Here is a 19293-nt window from a genome sequence, read left to right as displayed (position 1 = left end):
AGGAAAATTTGAGGAAGTTGGATTTGCCTCTCCGTCCTTTTATTGTTGTGTAGAAGCCAGTGGTTTAAGAGTGGAGAAAATATTTGTATGTAATAATAACGTTTTATATCTTGTTTTATTAATAAATAATGATTTTACCTTAACACAATGATTTATTTCGCCGTATGTAATATCACTTTATTTTCAAGAAATATTAACTTAACTCTAAATATACGTTTATCACTGCGAAATATATTTCTTAACATTAAATACATTAATTATTAATAGTAAAATAGTAATATTCCTTACTAAGAAATATTATTGCTCAGAAAGAATAGTTTTGTAATGTATAGAAAATATATTTTTATGACTAATAAAATTAATTAACATCAAGTGTAATTTCTTTCTGATAAATGGGTTTGAAGTTTGCCAGAAAGTGATAGTTCAATCATGTTTAAGATATATTTCTTTGGTTATAGTAGAATTTATTTGAAATATTTTAGAAAATTATATCTTATATACAAAGATATATTTCTTAGGCAATATGCCAAGTCGATCTTTCTTAAATATTAATAAAGTTTCTTTATGTCAAGAATTTTTTTCTCTCGGTGTAGACTCTAGCTAGACTGTAGATAATTCAAAAAACATTTTAAACATCATACTGTTAGTATATTACTTACCCTTTTTAGCATGTTCAGTATTTTATCAGCACGTCTCATTTCTCTTACAGGAATAATTAATAAATACACACAAATTGTCAAAACCGTTAACGAACTAATCACGCGAAACACTGAAATAAAACTGACAAAACGTGTGCAATATACCCAAACAAATAATTAATCTGTTACAAGATTGGACAAGTCGCTCTGCGTAAGTCAGTCGGTAGGTTCATTCGTAGTCAAGTGAAATACATTAAGTCACTTAATGTGTTTTTCCTGAATCATATATAATTTTCGTGACTTAGTGAGAAACATAAAAATAATAAAAATAACAGTTTTTGTTATTGTATGACTTAGTGGGTTTAACCAGTCTAAAGAGTAAAAAAAAATACAATAAAATGCTGCATATAACCCAAAAGTGAAAAAATTGACTTAGTGTGTTTCGCTTGTAAGCCGACGATATAGTATTTTTACTACAAAAGCGATATTACGTAGGTCAAAATTTTTGAAGTAAGAGAACTGTCAAAACATTAGAATGTGACTTTTCATTATTGCCATGTCTATAATAATGTTCATAATAAACATGGCAATAATGAAAAGTCACATTCTAATGTTTTGACAGTTCTCTTACGTCAAAAATTTTGACCTACGTAATATCGCTTTTGTAGTAAAAATACTATAATTTATTATTATGATTTGTTTTTAAACCAGGAGGAGTAAACTAAAAAAATAGATTCACACCCAAGAAAGTCACTAGAAAAATCATCAAAAATCACTTTTTGGTTGATCATGTCGGTTTTCGACGATAATACATTAATCCATAAATATTATATTATAGGTAGGTACCTACTAATACGTCGCTAAAGAGTTAAACAAATGCTTTTTATATAAAAGCAGACTTAAAATTAACGCAGAAATTGCAACGCAATTACCTAACGAAGAAAACGCAGACTTGTTATTAAAAATAACGCAGAAAACACAAAAAATCGCCGATATAACTTAAGGTACTAGTACACTTTAGAAGACCAAAAATAAGCATTTTTTCAAGATTTTTTTCTCAGAACCTTTATTAAAAATGAACATAAAACTTTTTACATATTAATATCTAACTCTTAGAGAATACAAAAAACATATCTTTTTTCATTTGTGCACGTACACTAATATTGTAGAGGGCGCCAAATTCGAGGCATCGAAAAAAAAGGAGTTCCGATGGCGGACAGTTAATCTCAGGATTGGGATCTCTTAAACAAAAAAATCGTACGTCATTTGAAAAGGGAAGGTTTCATACGTGACAATTTACCACCGTTAGTAAAAAATTCCTCAAAAATAGATTTTACGGGAATTTGAAAAAAATTTGTGAAAAAATCGCCCGTTTTTTTTTAGTTTTTCATGGTTAAAAAATATTCATTTTTTATTTTTTGGTCAAATTGTGGTAAATTGTCACGTATGAAACCTTCCTTTTTCAAATGCAGTACGATTTTTTTTGTTTCAGATATCCCAATCCTGAGATTAACTGTCCGCCATCATTTTTCGAGGCATCTATTTTTGCGCCCTCTACAATATTAGTGTACGTGCATAAATGAAAAAAGGTATATTTTTTGTACTCTCTAAGAGTTAGATATTAATATGTAAAAAGTTTTATGTTCATTTTTAATAATGGTTCTGAGAAAAAAATAATTATTTTTGGTCTTCTAAAGTGTACTAGTACCTTATTAACCTATGAAATGTTAACAGTGTCAAAACTTCATAAATTTAAATAGTGTACAAATTTCATAACAGTGGAGTAAACTTGCCTGAAGTTGGACCAATATTACAAACAAGCATTACCATTACGGCGCGATCAATTTTAATTATGGTTTACAATGGTTAATAATGGTTTAAGAACAGAGCATATCTAGTGATATTTTATAGTCCTATGATTTAGTAGGAGTTCATAATATAAAACGTTAATGCCAGTGAATAGTAAAACAGGTATTCACATATCTCGCAACAAGGAAAAAACAAAATAGGCATATAAGGTGGAAATGGAAAGCAATCGTAAATAGGTAGGATACGTATTTCTGACCATTTGGTCCTCATCAGTACTGTGCAGCCAAGTTAATAGGAAAAGGATCAACACATGAGCAATACGACCAATTTGTGGTAGTAGTGTTAAAAGACCATGTGTTTGCGCAAAGCAGCAACTAACAAATGCATGGATGAAGCTATAGGTATCTATCTAATTGACGAAAGTAATGCCAAATGTTTTGGACGTTTAAAATAAAAAGAAAAGGTTAATGCGAGTGAACAGTAACACAGGTAGAAAATTATTTGTATACCTATCTCGCAACAAGAAAACAACCAAAATAAGTAGGTATCTATACTATAGTCTGTTCGCTAAACTCAGACGCAACTTTCTAGATATTTTAGTCGGTAATTTTGCTAAAATAATTACTAAATAGTTAATAATCACTAAATAGTTAGTAATTTTGCCAATTTTTGCAAAATTGGCAAAAAACAAAAAAATTATCGACTAAAATATCTAGCCAGTTGCGTCTGAGTTTAGCGAACCGACTATAATAAGGTTTTACTACACATTTTTCTGCACTTAATGGGATGAGGGCTGCTTCTTTGATTTTTTCCCTTTTCATGTCTGCTTCATGATTATTCCTACTTCATACACAGAGCAGAATAGAAAGATGCATCAATAATGATGAAAACAGATATGAAATCCAACAAAGTCAAATAAGCAGCACTTATCCTATCAAATGAAGAAACATATGTAGCAAACCCATCAACAGAATGCAGCCGACTTTGGTGGCCAATATGTGCCAATTAATGCATATACATAATGGCCAATACATAAAGAGGTGAACAACAAGAATATACCAAACATAGCGGATAAGAAAATGTGAAGCGCACGTCTTCAATAATACACAATAGGTAACTAATAAATAGCACTAACCCTAATCTCATCTTACAACATTTCAGAGATCTATTTAACTCTCATTCCGATTACACAGCATACTATACAGACGCGTCTAAAACTGAAAATGGAGTCGGGGTGGCAATTATTAACACAGAGATTTACAAACATAAAATTCCAGATACTGCAACTGTATTAACTGGGATCTTTATGCGGTCTACCAAGCAATACTGCATGCAAATGCGAACAAGATGAAGAAGATATTAATCGTCACAGATTCTATGTTATCACTACATGTAATAAGGAAAATATATACACACAGCATCCAATAGCTTTACTAATAAAGGAAGAACTACATAAATTGCATACTGAAGATTTAAGAATCAAGTTTCTCTGGGTACCATCACATGTTGGAGTAGGAGGTAATGAAGCAGCAGACCGAAATGCCAAAGAAGCCATAAATAATAACAGTATTCCCATGTCGCTCCAATCTGTAGGTATGGATCTAAAAAGCTACTCCATAAAACATCTTTTCGAAAACTGGAACAATAAATGGAAATTCACATCATCAAAGCTCCAGGAGATAAAAAACAAGGTTGGACCATGGCAACCACCTGAGGTATCTAGACGAAAGCAAACAATTATTTCCCGTTTACGACTTGGACATACCCAGTTTTCTCATGAATATTTGCTGAAAAAAGAAGAACCTCCAATTTGTGATGAGTGCGGTTCATCCCTTACAGTAAAACATGTGCTAGTGGAAAAGTGTGAAAAGTTCAATAGCTATAGAATTAAATACCATTTAGCTAAAAGTCTTAAAGACATTTTAGACTATAACAACAGTAATATATATTTTTGTTTCTAAGACTGTAACTTACTAAACAAAGTGTAAAATTAACTGTTACTATCCCACTAATAACCTTATTAGGTTGAAGCGGATTGTTGTAAATAAAAAAAAGTGTTCTTCCAAATAATTTTGAATGTGTAGGTATAGATATGTAGGTAGTATATGAGTTTTAAAAAATCAAATTATCCAGTCTTGTTAAAAACACAAATGTCGTACCTATTATCTCGCATTCATTTATGAAGGCCTTACAAGAATTTGATTTTTACCAACACACACAACATAATGCAAAATCTGAATGACAGATTTGCAATGTTAAACATACCTAAGCATTAAACTGCGTGTAGGCATTTTCTGAGAATATTTCCCAAGAGTTCAACGGGACAGGGCACTCTTCGAACTACAAAACGTGATAGAAGCAACTAAAATTATTATACCTTTTAATAATCTTCTACAATACAGGGAGTCGAGAATCACCATTCAGAAAAGAAAATTGTAAATTCTGAGACTAATTTTATTTTAAGTTAATTAGAGAAAAATCTCTGTATTTAAAAAAAATGCCCAATTGTTACAACTCATTAAAGATTTCGCCATAACAGCGATTATATACTGGGTGTGCCAAATGAAGCGGCACGGTCAAATATTTCGCAAAATTTACACTGGATCAGAAAACTATAAAACGTTGTTACATTGTTAATGATGATTACATTGACTCTGGCACGTTCAGGGCGATCTTCAAGAGAATCTTTGTTGAATATATGTATTCCGGTAGGTGTGAGTTGACGGAATTAATTAAAAATAATAAAATAAGTTAACAACGAACAGTAAAATATTTATTTATTTTGGTAACAAAAAGGTGTTGCTTAGTTAGATCTCGGAAAAGGTTCGGTCGTTAGCGAGTAGTGTCTCGGTTGCACGCTGTGAATACACTTAAGAAAAGCCACAATCTATTATGTCGATGTTATGGCTTTCTACAATATGGTCCGGAGAGGACAATAAATCACTCCGATCTGACGTATAAAAACAGACACACTTCTGCAGTTTTAAAAACATATGCATGTCCCAAAGTGAGTTGTTGGCATAATGGTCTGATATGGTAATTAATTTATGGGGACTTCAATTTGTTAAACTGATACTCCAAAAACATATGGTCAGGGGATGCATTCGTTTCGTAAAACTATGTCTTTCTTAGCGTCTGGTTTGTATATTAACGGTGACTTTATATGACCCATATTATTTCGTTTTGAGAAAAATATTAAAATTAAAATTAGCAAAAATAGTAATTATAGCGTATCGCTATATATATTCGGCATATACATCAATTAATAAAGGGGACAAATGCAACCTTGACGTACACCGCTTTCTATGTTTATGTAATTGGTGTTTCCGTTCTTTGTTCCAACGCATCCTGTTTGGTTCCAGTATGTATTACTTATGATAGCTATGTCGTGTCCATCCAACCCTACTTCTTTTAGCACCTCAATCAATTTTTCGTATCTGATGCGGTCGAAGGTCTTTCTATAATCGACAAAGCACACATACAGCCGTCTTTGAACCTCAAGATACCTTTCTGCCATCAGTGACAATCCCATAATTTCTTCTCTGGTGCCTGTGCCTTTTCTAAAACCACATTGAGAACAACTCAGATCACTTCTTTACACTTATTGTGAATTCGGTTATAAATTATTCGAAGCTTTAGATCCGAAAAATTGGACTTCTAATTGGACCAAGTTTTGGTGAAATAAACCTGAATCCGTGCGTTCTAAAACTTGCAATGCAAACGAGCGATGAATAAAAAGCAGACTGGGGAAACCTACAATTGCATTTCACTACCTGTCTATTCATCTAGGTAAAAATGATAACGAATCTTGGTTCCCTCTACTCTTCTTATTCTTCTGGCGTCTATCCGTTACAAATGTTGGCAATCATTCTGGCAATGATAACCTTATTAGCTGCTGCCTTGAAAGGCCCTGTAGTGGATGTCGCAATCCAGGTCCTCAAGTTCCTGAGTCACGATATTCTTCTTCTTCCGACGCCTCTTTTACCATTCACCTTTCCCTGCAAAATGCATTTTAACAGGTTACATTTTGTTTCATTTCTTTGTGATGTGGCCGAAATATTCTAATTTTCTTCTTTTCACCGTGCACATTATATCCTTTTCTTTGTTAAGTTTTTGGAGTATTTTGACATTTCAGATTTTGTCCATCCATGATATCTTAATAATTCTTCTATATGTCCACATTTCGAACACTTCCAGTCTCTTCGTTGTTACTTCCGTTAGAGTCCAATACTCTACTCCATATAATTCTACTCCATATAATAAGATGGAGAATATATAACAGCGAAAGCGTCTGAGTTTCAGTTCTAAATTTAAATTGTGTGATTTGAACAGCTTGGAATTGTAGTTTAAACAATTTAGCAGGCTAATATTAAAGATAAAAAAGGCTTTAAAGCGTACATACAAGAAGGAAGATGACGAAGTTAATTTTTAGTCCATATCATATTTGCTACTAACCTGTGGGGGGGGGGGGGGGTAAATTTTGACTACAATGTATGTATTTATTTAAATTTTAAACTCATTATTTTTTATTCTAGATACCCTCATATTGTGTCATAAAACAAATTCCCTAAATTTTACGAAAAGAAAAATATTTTCTGAATTTGGGGCTAGACAGACTCCCTTGGCTTTCCATGTTCCAATTTTATATTAAATAAATACCGTCTATTAAGTGGAATTGTTTGTAAGAAACATTCCAATATTGAAAACAAATTGTTTGTTAAACTTGTGGCGACGTAACTTACTGTATATTTTAAAATTTCTTTAATTTCATGTTCAGAATGATGATTCCTGTTTTTGTTTAGTTGCAATGAAAATATGTTTTACTAATGTTTATTTATCATTTATTGATACAACACTAACATTAAAACAACGAATACATTATTTTATTTCTTAAAGCAACTTAATTTTATTGTCAATAATTGTCATTTTTGACTTGGGTCAGTTTTGACACCCGTTGGTCATCCGTGTAACAAAGAAAGGTTGGTCATCGGAAGGTTAAAATTTGTAATCCTTGTGCAGTGTCGGCAAAGATAACGGTATCACCGGCATATCTAAAGTTGTTTAAATAGTTCGCCGTTTAACAGGACTCCTGCTTCCATGTGTTCTAGGGTTTCTTGGACAATTGCCTCTGAATATAAATTAAATAATATAAGGGGTGATATTATACATCCTTTTCGGACTCCTCGAAGTATTTGTATATCATCTGTTACTTCATTATTGACTTTAACGGAAGCTGACTCCAATATAAGTTCTTGAGTATGCGTAAATCTTTGCCGTCAATTCTTGCATCTTGTAAAATATCTATCATTTTGTTGTGTTGTATTGTGTCAAACGCGTTTTGGTAATCGATGGAACAAGCATATACACTACAGCAGGGATGGGAAAAACCTACCGGTTTTAACCTAAAACCGGTTTTTTTACTTCGCAATAAACGGTTTTACCGGTTGTTTTTTTGTCCCGGTTACAACCGGTTTTTTCTTTTTAAAGTAAAAACCGGTTATTAGGTTTTTACAGTGATTAGGATTAGGTTAGGTATTATTTTGGATCCCAATCATAATTATTATTCTCAAGTAATTATTCCAAACAAAACCATAATTCAAATTTTATTTTATAAATACAGAACCAAACTAAAAGTGCAAACTCACATCAGCCAGAAACAATTAATAATTATAATATTTCGTTGAAAAGGTATTTGTAATCATAATATTAACATAAGAAGTGATCTGGTTGAAGTAGACGCAAACATCATCTATTTTTCACACTTGACTATTGACATTGAAAGTGGGTGAATGACTTTTTCTGATTACCAAAAATAATGTTCTGACTAGGCATATCGAATTACCGATTACGAATACGAATCACCAACGATTTCCCTACGTTTTCAAAACGATACACCCATACAGGAAGTATTAAATGAGTTAAAATGTAACTATTATACAAATATACAAACGTGTTAAAAGAAATACATGATAAAATTTTTTTGATGGTACCTAGTAAAAATAAAGGATACATTGCACTATCTAATTTATTTTTATGTAAAATATTTATGTTGATATTAGTTTTTTTAAATCCCATTTGAAAGAGTATGGGAAATTTTTTATAAGTTGAAATGGTTTGGTTAAATTGTATATTATTGCAATATGTATATATTAATCTTATGCTATATTATATTTAATAATAATCAATAAATATATTATAATAATAATAAAATAATAAATAAATATAATAATTAATAGAATAAAATGGTTTTATTAAAAATTGTGTTTTATTTATATTGATATTGATGTTCTTTCGATAGTACTAATTTTGATCATATTGATATCGAGTATCGAGTCGAGTGGAGTACCTATCGCAAACTAAAGTGCATTGTAAATGTAATATTGTAACCTATTGGATTAAAAAACCGAAAACCGGTTTTTGGAAAAACCGGTTTTTTTTTTGGCCGGTTATAACCGCCACGTTAAACCGTAAGCAAAAAAAAAACCGGTATAACCGAAAACCGGTGTTTTGTCAAAAACCGCCATCCCTACACTACAGTTCATGTCCCGACAACTCTGGAAGAAAACTTGTATGCGTAACAGGGCTTCCCTTGTTCCTAAACCTTTCATAAAACCAGATTGCGTTGGGGATGGGATACTTGTTCTTCGCAGATTCTGTAAAGCCTTCGATGCAATGTTTTTAAAAATAATTTCAACACGTGGCTCATTAAGCTAATTGTTCGGTAGTCACTACACCTTTTGGCACCTTGTTTTTTTGGCAGAACTATAAATTCTAATCGCAGATCCTCTACTCAGATAGGAGTAATACTGATACAAAATGAGAATGAAAGACTGAAATACTTCTTATTTCAATTCGTTAAGAGATCATCACCATCCTCTACGTACGATACACCCAGTGGCGGCTCGTGATTTGTACAATAGGGGAGGCTATGACTATAAACTATCTAGATAAATTTGTACTAGCAAAAAAATACGCCAAAAATGTAATTTAAGGCCCTATTTGTTTTTGACCATTTTTTATTTACATTTTATAATATCACCATGATTCATAATTTCATAATATCATATCATTTAAAAAATAGTTAGTCTAATCGTAAAAGTATAATACCAATGTTTGTGTTGTTTATTTGTTAACAATTCCATCTTTGTTAGTATATATGCATGAAATTATTTTATTCTTATTTTGCTCATACTTTTGTTTGAATAAAATTGTAGTGTATATCTGATGAAGCGGGCAACCAGTTGGCGAAATATTAAGTGACAAAAAAAATAGAATTATTTTAATACAATTAAATACAATACAAATAAACAGAATTTTAATAAATTTAATAATAAATTTCTATACATATACAGTGTGTCGCAATTAAGATGAAGACAGCCCTATATTTCGGCTATCAAAATAAATACATAATTCGAAGTTTTGCACTGTCATACAGGCCATTTTGAATGTTCACATTTTTTAAGATACTCAACTGAAATTTAAATTTTAAACGCGGCCTACTGCGAATCCACAAACAAGGAAAATTTCCGATATTTTGCTTCGCGTTATATAGAGATATCGAAAAAAGTTATTTGAATAAGTTGTTCCAAATATTATTCTAACCCCACATACCAAATTACATAACAAAATTCGCACTTTTTCAATATTTGTAGTCGGGATCCTAAAATTTTGTGTAGCAGCAGATATTTTCTAAAAGATGTGTAGCAGCATTTAAAAAATATTTATTAAAATTATTACTTACCATGACTGGATCTCCTAGAATTGCTACATTATTATCGCTAGAAGTTGCCTGTGTGATTTCTTTAACGACTTTCCATAGACTTTTGACTTATTTTGACTATTATACAGGGTCTCCCGAAAAATTATACCACATATTTTGGGGTCAAAAATAGTTCGCTTGAACCTAACTTACCTTAGTACAAATGTGCTCATAAAAAAAATTACAGCCCTTTGAAGTTACAAAATGAAAATCGATTTTTTTCAATATATCGAAAACTGTTAGAGATTTTTTATTGAAAATGGACATGTATCATTCTTATGGTAGGAAAATCTTAAAACAAAATTATAGTGAAATTTGTCCACCCCATAAAAAATTTATGGGGATTTTGTTCCCTTAAAGCCCCCCAAACTTTTGTGTACGTTTTAATTAATTCATTATTGTGGTAAAATTAGTTAAACACAACGTTTTTAAAACTTTTTTACCTCCAAGTATTTTTTATTTGAGTCAGTTTTTATCGAGATGCGGCTTCTTTTTCAATATATTTACGTAAAAATTTTATGGGGGTTTTGTTCCTTTAAACCCCCCAAATGTGTGTCTACGTTCCAAATAAACTAATATTGTGGTACGATTAGTTACACACAGTGTTTTTAAAACTTTTGCCTCTTAGTCTTTTTTTCATAAGTCACCTTTTATCGAGATGTAGCTTCTTTTTCAAAATATACCTAAAAATGTAAATTATAAATAAATTTTCAGATTATTAACAGGTCTCTATAATCGTACTTAACCATCTACAAATATGTGGTGGATTCGACAAATATTCAAAATATCGCGATAAACACTGGGTTATCCGAAAAGTACTAAGAGGCAAACATTTTTTTAAAGCATTGTGTTTAACTAATGGTGCCACAATAATAATTTAATTGGCACGTACACAAAAGTTTGGGGGGGTTTAAGGGAACAAAACCCCCATAAAATTTTTATGGGTTCACAAATTTCACTTTAATTTTTTTTAAGATGTTGCTACCATAAAAATGCCACATGTCCATTTTCAATAAAAAAAACTCTGAGAGTTTTCGATATATGAAAAAAAAAATCGATTTTCATTTTGTAACTTCAAAGGGCTGTAACTTTTTTTGTGTGCACTATTGTATATAGGTAAGTGAGGTTTAATCAACCTGTTTTTGACCGCAGAATCCGTGGTATAATTTATGACCAATCTTTTCGGGACACCCTGTATATTTCTTGCCCATACTGAATTTTTCGTGAATCCACAAACATTTTATTATACTGGCGTTGTTTTGTTTGTTTGTACTAATCTTTGTAATGGTCATCTACTCTACTTAACATTAGCAAAAGGTCTAAGCGACTTTTATATTGATTTATTTCATTTGAATGAAATTTTTTATTTCCACAGTAAGAAAATTTTAGACAAATGCTGCAAGATGAAGACTGGGAGCTTTTTTCAGTACCAAATTGGGATAGATATAGAAAAGATAGATATAGTATGTATTTATGAAAATCATTTCTTTGTTATTTGAAAAATGCTTTCCAGAAAAAAATATAAATAAACATAAAAAACGTATCAAATACTATAATACAAATCTTATATTTTTTTTTATAGTAAAATGTTGTATTATAGTATTTGATACGTTTTCAAATGATTTTCATAAATACTATATCTATCTTTTCTATATAATATATATCCCAATTTGGAACTGAAAAAAGCTCCCAGTCTCCATCTTGCAGCATTTGCCTAAAATTTTCTTTACTGTGGGAATCAAAAATTATTTTCCTAGTTTTAATATTTTCTTTTTTGTTTACATCAATACTGCAAAAGAATAGTTTGAATAAGAAAAACAGGAAAAACGTAGACGCACAAAGAGGGAGTAATAAAATCAAATAAACGTACAGGATTTATTTATTTAAAAATGGTAGGAGAGCCCAAGCGGGGATTTTCGCAGTTACTCGAGCGTGTCAGATTATTACATGGGGACAAACCTTGTATCCTGAAAATGTACCTCTACCATATATTGGCTCTTAATGCAGGGGAGTTCGTAATCTATCCTTAGAAAACCTCGAAATCGTCAGATTAAGATAAGGTAAGTTAAGTACGTGCAAAACAGTGTATATTTCAAAAATCTGACGATTTGAGCGGGCGTAAGAAAATGGGCGAGTCCCAAAGTTTCACAAGAAAAAAGCGAATATTTCGCGAAATGAAAAACAAATCGAAAAACTAAAAAATACGTATTCAATATTTTTCAAAAATCTATCGAATGATACCAAACACGACTTCCCACGGAGAGGGGTGGGGGGTAAGTTTAATATTTTAAATACGAATCCCGCGATATTTCGCGAAATGAACATCAGATCGAAAAACTGAAAAATAGACTTATTCAATATTTTTGAAAAATCTATCGAATGGAACCAAACACAACCCCTCACGGAGGTGAGGTTACTTTAAAATCTTAAATGGAAGTCCCCATTTTTTATTGTAGATTTGGATTCCTTACGTAAAAATAAGTAACTTTTATTCGAGACATTTTTTAGAATTAGGGATAGGTGGCGCTATAATCTGAAAAAATGATTGTTGGAAATGGAAAATTAAATTAAAAATGGACATGTCCTCAATAAAATGGAAAACTTTACTTTATGCAAAACTATGCATCCTACGAAAAAACTTGTAACAACATTGTTTGCTTAGAATGACCCAAAAAATATAAAAAAAAATATTTTGTTTTGTGCGAAAGCGAAAAATCACTTTTTTGTAATTTTACAAGTTTTTTGTTTATAACAATCTTATCGACATCCGTGTTAACTGTTACCCAAAAAATTCTTGTCCTACGTGTCAAAATACACAAAAAAACTTGGGTAAGTCCATCTAAATAAAGAAGGCCGTTGTACTCCCCCTGGCGACAGCACTATACCTGACAATCTTTGAAAAATTACTACAATACATATTTGTTTACTAAATCAAAACTCTTTAGTAAAAACCTTGAAATATTTACCACTGTACCTACCGATTAATTGAAGTGCACATTAAAACATGAGCAGAGATAAACAGATGACAATTAAAGATACAGAAAAGTATATGTAGCAGTGGTGTGGCATGCATGAATAAAATTACTGTAGTTACTTTAAATTTTAAATAAAATAACAGTTTATATTTTATAGCAAACTTATACGGAATCACCACGTATTTCAAATCAATATTAATTTCTTAAAAAAAATGTTATTGTTGCGAAGAATAACGGTTTTTATTGAAAATAAATACCTAAGCAGATAAAACAATCAGTACCACAGTATTGTACATACGGTTAGTCCATTGGAATGTTACATTTAGGGTTGCATTTCTTAGAGGAGTCAATTTTATTTATTTAATATGTAGGGGGGTTCAGTAGAAGCTTAAGTTCAAGTTTTTGGGGTCGCCGCCCTTGTCCCCCAGCCGCCATTTTGGAAAAAGGGTGCAAAGGGCTTTCGCGCTGTATCTCCTAAACTAGCAACCATAAAGAAAATTTAATTACACATGAAATGTAGCAAATTAAATTTTCTACAATTTTATGTCTATTACTTTTTATCGTCAAGTGACCAACAAAAAAGTTATAAACAAAAATAAGAGAAAATTTTGTAAGAAGCTTCCTTTTGGAGATTATAATTTTTTTCCGTTCATCTTACATTAAAATAACATCATAGCGATTTTATAGAGGATTTTTCAACGAAAAATTTTTACTGTGAAGTTCTTTAATTTTATTTATTTATCTAGGTTTTACAGCGCTCCAAACTTGACCAGATTCTCGAATTTTCATAGGAATACAATGAAAACAAAACTTTGGGCTTACTTTTCTATCTATATAATTATTTATTATGATTTTAACATTCCTATGCTATTATTAAGCTATTTTTGGCCCTCTTCCCGGCCACTTATGCGGTAGAGTCTGGAGGCGCGTTTTTTGTGTGGTATCCCCAATAGGCCTAATCCACGGACAATTTGTAGACAAAATAATGTATTGAAAAAGATCTATCGTAGTTATTATTTTTTCATTTTTGTCGATGGTCCAGGCTGCGAGTCAAGATCTGAATCAGTATCCGAGGTGAATTTTTGTGGTATAATGAGAGTTTGCGTCATTGTCGGTGATCTCCAATTCATTTTCTTCAATAATTAATGTTGATATGTTCACGATGTTGCTGGAACTTTCACCACCACAATGGAGGCACACTGCTGAACATTTGAGGTCTGCTTTTCGGCAACCACATGCACTTCCAGTTTCCATTGCATCTGCAAAAGATGAATTTAATAAGCTCTGGGGTACTGGAGGCTTGGAAGTTTGGATTGGTTCTGGGTCACAATGTTTACCTAGCCATGACTGAATCTGGTGATACACTCGGAGTCTGTGGAAACGGGCTGCATCTGGTGTTGGAGGAAGTGAGAACAGATTAAATGCATTTTTTGTCACTGTTTTAGTGAACCGTTTGTATCTCAGTGTTTCCAAAGAATCGTCTTTATTTCCGCCATATAAAGAGACGAAAAACGTTCGCCGACCACAGTGAGTAAACATGGCTCGACTTTCCCACTTACAAATAATTTCACCTAGAGGTTTCTTACAAATAAAGTAACCACCACTCACGATGCGCTCTTACAAAAAACCGAAAATGCTTATCTAATCACAAAAATATAAATTTTGCCCACAAGACTCTCAATAGTATTTATCTATAAAACTCAAAATACCTTTCACAATTTTTAATATGACTGAACGTGGCCAAATAGGTAGAACAACTGTAAGAATAAGTTAAGTAGAGGGGGACCGACTGCTGTGCCACCTAGAATAAATTATAATAATTAAAGAAATAGCAGGCAGATATTCAGTCCGGTACGGAAGAAAAATGATGTAGCTGCAAATTTTGTCAATTCCTGTTTATTGCGCAATTAACTTCTAAAATACTATGTAAAGATGATACAAAAAGACCGAACTGTAAAAATGTTCTTGGCCACTATAGGGTAGTTGCATCGTTACTGAAATACGCGCTACGTTAGACCTTGTTTCAGATGCATAATAACGCAACTGTAGGTAGGGTTAAAAATGGGGCGAATAAATAAAGATAATGAAATTCGAACCAATATCGATGAAAATAAAAGTCATCGTTGTCAAAAAACAAACACCATACCGATGCTTCTGGACGATTACCCTTCATTTAATCTTTATTTTAAATATTAAAAATCTTTTTTTGCTCTTCTGAAGAATTTTGCGTTTTGCGGTTGCGTCATTCTTCTTCTGGACCCGCGAATTTGCGCTCAAACAACTTCTTGGGCCTTTTCTATATATGCTTAGGGTTCTAAGGTTTATAGTGAGGAGAAAGGTAAAAAATAGATTAATAATAGTACAGGAATGTTAAAATCATAATAAATTGTATGAATAAAAAAAATATTATGATAGAAAAGTAAGCCTAACGTTTTGTTTCTATTGTATTCCTATGATCATTCGAGAATCTGGTCAAGTTTGGAGTGCTGTAAAACCTAGATAAATAAATAGAATTAAACACCTTTATAGCTGAAATTTTTCACTGAAAAACCCTCTACAAAATTGCTACAATATTATTTTATTGTAAAATGAACTGAAAAGAAGTTATAACCTCCAAAAGGAAAATTTAAAAAAAATTTTACTTATTTTTGTTTATATATTTTTTGTTGGTCACTTGACGATAAAGAGTAATAGAAACAAAATTGCAGAAAATTTAATTTTCTACATTTTGTGTTTTATTAGATTTTCCGAAAGGGTTGGTAGTTTACGAGTTATAGCGCGAAACTGCTTTGCACCCCTTTTCCAAGATGGCGGTCGGGGGACAAGGTTGGCGAGACCCCAACAACTTGAACTTAAGCTTCTACTGATCCCCACTACACATTAAAAAAATAAAATTGACTCCTCTCACAAATGCAAGGTATGGCCTAAAAAATGTAACATTTCAATGAACTAGGTACTTTATAGAAAAATTGCCATTTACAGTCACTTCATACAATTTTGTCGAAATTTTAGAATCAACAGAATTAAAAATACGTTTTTAAAATAATAAAAGTCTTACATGTTAACCAAGTACCTAAATATAAAGTAACCTAATGTTTGAAATTATTTTTTTTAATAAAGTAACCCATATTTTGTTAATTTTGCGAAATATTTAATTAAGTAAGTACCTACTGATGAAGTAATAAATACAAAAACAATATATTTCTACCAACCTTTTTAACGTTAGTTGTTAATAATTCCTTTCAAACTATACTCAAATTTTATTTTGAAGCATCTTATTTATTTTTTATAATAAATTAATTTAATATCAAATAATATTTCTTATGTTTCATTAAGAGGATCGGTACGTATTTTCGGCTGCAATGCTATTCAAATGGAGATTCATTTTTTTCGAATCCTGAGAAAACTAATAAGTATTTTTGAAAAATTTAAACGCAGAATGAAAGATTACGTTATTAGCGAGGGCCGAAAGTCCCTGAGAACTTCTATAATGTTTATTTTAATAAGTTACAGGGGTGAAAAAACTAAGAGAAAATTTAGTGTGATTTTTAATTTCAAATATCTCATTCAAAATAAACTTTTTATTTATTCTAAGGGACTTTCGGCCCTCGGTAATAATTTAGTCTTTCATTCTGCGTTTAAATTTTTCAAAAATATTTATTGGTTTTTTCAGGATTTGAAAAAAATGAACACAATGCCGTGGTAATATTTTCCAAATCTGTCTTTGTCTTACAACGCACTCAACCGAATATAATATTGTCAGCATATATTGTCAGTCAGACACTGACAATCAGTGACAATTTTAAATATTTGACATTGCATCGGGAATATTTTGAGAAGTTGATTAAATATTATTGATATATAGTGTATTTGATAAATAATTGATTTAAGACGTGAACTTAATAAAAAGTTATTTATTGTGTATTATTTGTGGAAGATCCAAGCAGAGAATACATCAGATTGATATATCCTGTGATCCAAGTATTTTGTTGTTAGAGATGTTCAAAATTGTAAGCGTTTCAAAATAACAACATATTATTAAAAAATCACTTTAACACTTTTCCTCTTTTCTCGATTGATTATTAGTTTTTGTTGTACAAATAAATTATTACAATCACTGAAAACATAGTTAGTGAAAAAATTATCACATTTATTAACTGAATTAATAATTTGCAATTATAAAAATCACAGTTATCCAAGAACATTCAAAAGCCATCTCTTTAAATTAATTATGACATTTTCAAGTAGAATGACATTCTAGTAATGTTTACATATCCACACCAGTGTGAATTTTACTACACGTAATTTGCCGTGTAAAGACAGAAAAAGTAGGGATACACGTAAAATATTTGCGAATTATGTACCCATAGCCTTAATAATTTAAAATAATTCAATAACCTCTGACGCCATGTGCTGACGTATGAATAAAGTAAACAGTTGACAGAACCGTCACATAAGATAATTTATCTAGGTACTCTATGTCATTGTATAAGTTTTTAGTTTGTGAAAACTGTCATTATAGATAGCAGTGCGTGAAGGGTTTAAAGTGTGTGTGAAGTAACAATGTATTTTAAATCGGATTTACTTTTTCGCACTGTTTTTGACACACTTATATAATCAAATATCCTTAACTTTCGCGTTGTGATGGTGATGACTAGGGAGCGGATTTATATGCGATAAATTTTGATGAAATATGCGCATATATATGCAGTAAAAAATTACGAAATATGCGCAAGATATGCACAAAAATTAAAAAAATTGAAAATTTCGAGAAACCACAAATTTTCTGTTCTCTATTCTAGGGGGTTCTTTTATAGGGGGATGGGCGGCAATCTTATTTATTATCTCAAATAAAATCATTATTTTTTATATATTATGCAAATTATTCACATTTTTTACAAAAAATGATACCAGTAGTTACCTATTTAAAGTAAAACAACAATATCACCATACATATCTTTTTTTAAAATTATAATTCCCTACAATGTGTTTTTCCAAATTTTTGTGGAAAAATGAGATACCGGAGAAAGTAAAAACTGTAGTCGTTAGATCAGTAGTTAGACCAACAATTATGTATAGCAGCGAGACACGGACATTGACGGGGAGACAAAAATCCAGAGTCAATGCTATGGAAATGAGATTCCTGAGGAAAATAGCAAACAGAAAGAGGACAGACAAAGTACAAAACGAAACAATCAGACAAAAACCTAAAACTAGAACCAATGAATGAAAAAATAGTAGATGGACAACTTAGATGGTTCGGGCACGTGTGTAGAATGTCAAACGTGAGACTAACAAAACGAATGTTCGAATCGAGAGTGCAGGGGAAAAACAAAAGATCGGTTACCATGGAGGCTACAATGCCAAATTCAACTCCACAAGCCTTAAAGGTAGAAAGGCTTAGGACTAAGTAAGTAAGTAAGTAAGTAAGTAAACTTTAATGAGGAAGCAGCCAAATATTAGGCATTTATAAAAGAAAAAAGAGGAAGAAAGCAATCTTAAAACTAACCATTTTACTACGTGCTTTGCAAAATAAGTTTCCATTGCTGTAATGAAGCTCGGGATAGGTTCTGATCCAAGAATAAACCAGGTTAGATTCTTTCGGCATATTGCACTATTCACAAATAGAAGTAATAAACAAAAATTAAACATTCGCATTGACCGACTAAAGGTAAATAATTTTACTGATTTACGGGATCTGCTGTAAAGCATGAATATTTCAATTTCCGTTAGAAAATTGTAAAACTATGGTTAAAGGTGTAAATTCTCTTAACAATAGGGAATTTAAAAGAATCACCAGAATTATAGGTACCTACTAAATATATTAAAAGTAAATAAAATTCGGATTTTCCGGTAAACCATCCTTCATCATTTTAACATCCTATAACATTTTATAACGGCGTACTATAAGCACTATAAGTACTTTGTGTAAAGAGCGGGTATTTTCTAAGAAAAAATGAAAAGGCAGTGAATGAGCCGTCTCTCTTAAGGTAGTTCTCGGATTAATAGATACAAGAGCCTGTGCTGGGAAATATTTATTGTCGAATTTAAAAATTTAAAATTTTTTTTGGACCAAAATATTTTTAAATAGGCACAAAATATGCATGTTTCT

This window comes from Diabrotica virgifera, chromosome 4 (assembly GCF_917563875.1).
Source record: "Diabrotica virgifera virgifera chromosome 4, PGI_DIABVI_V3a".
Taxonomy (NCBI): Eukaryota; Metazoa; Arthropoda; class Insecta; order Coleoptera; family Chrysomelidae; genus Diabrotica; species Diabrotica virgifera.
Note: the sequence above shows the minus strand (reverse complement) of the source record.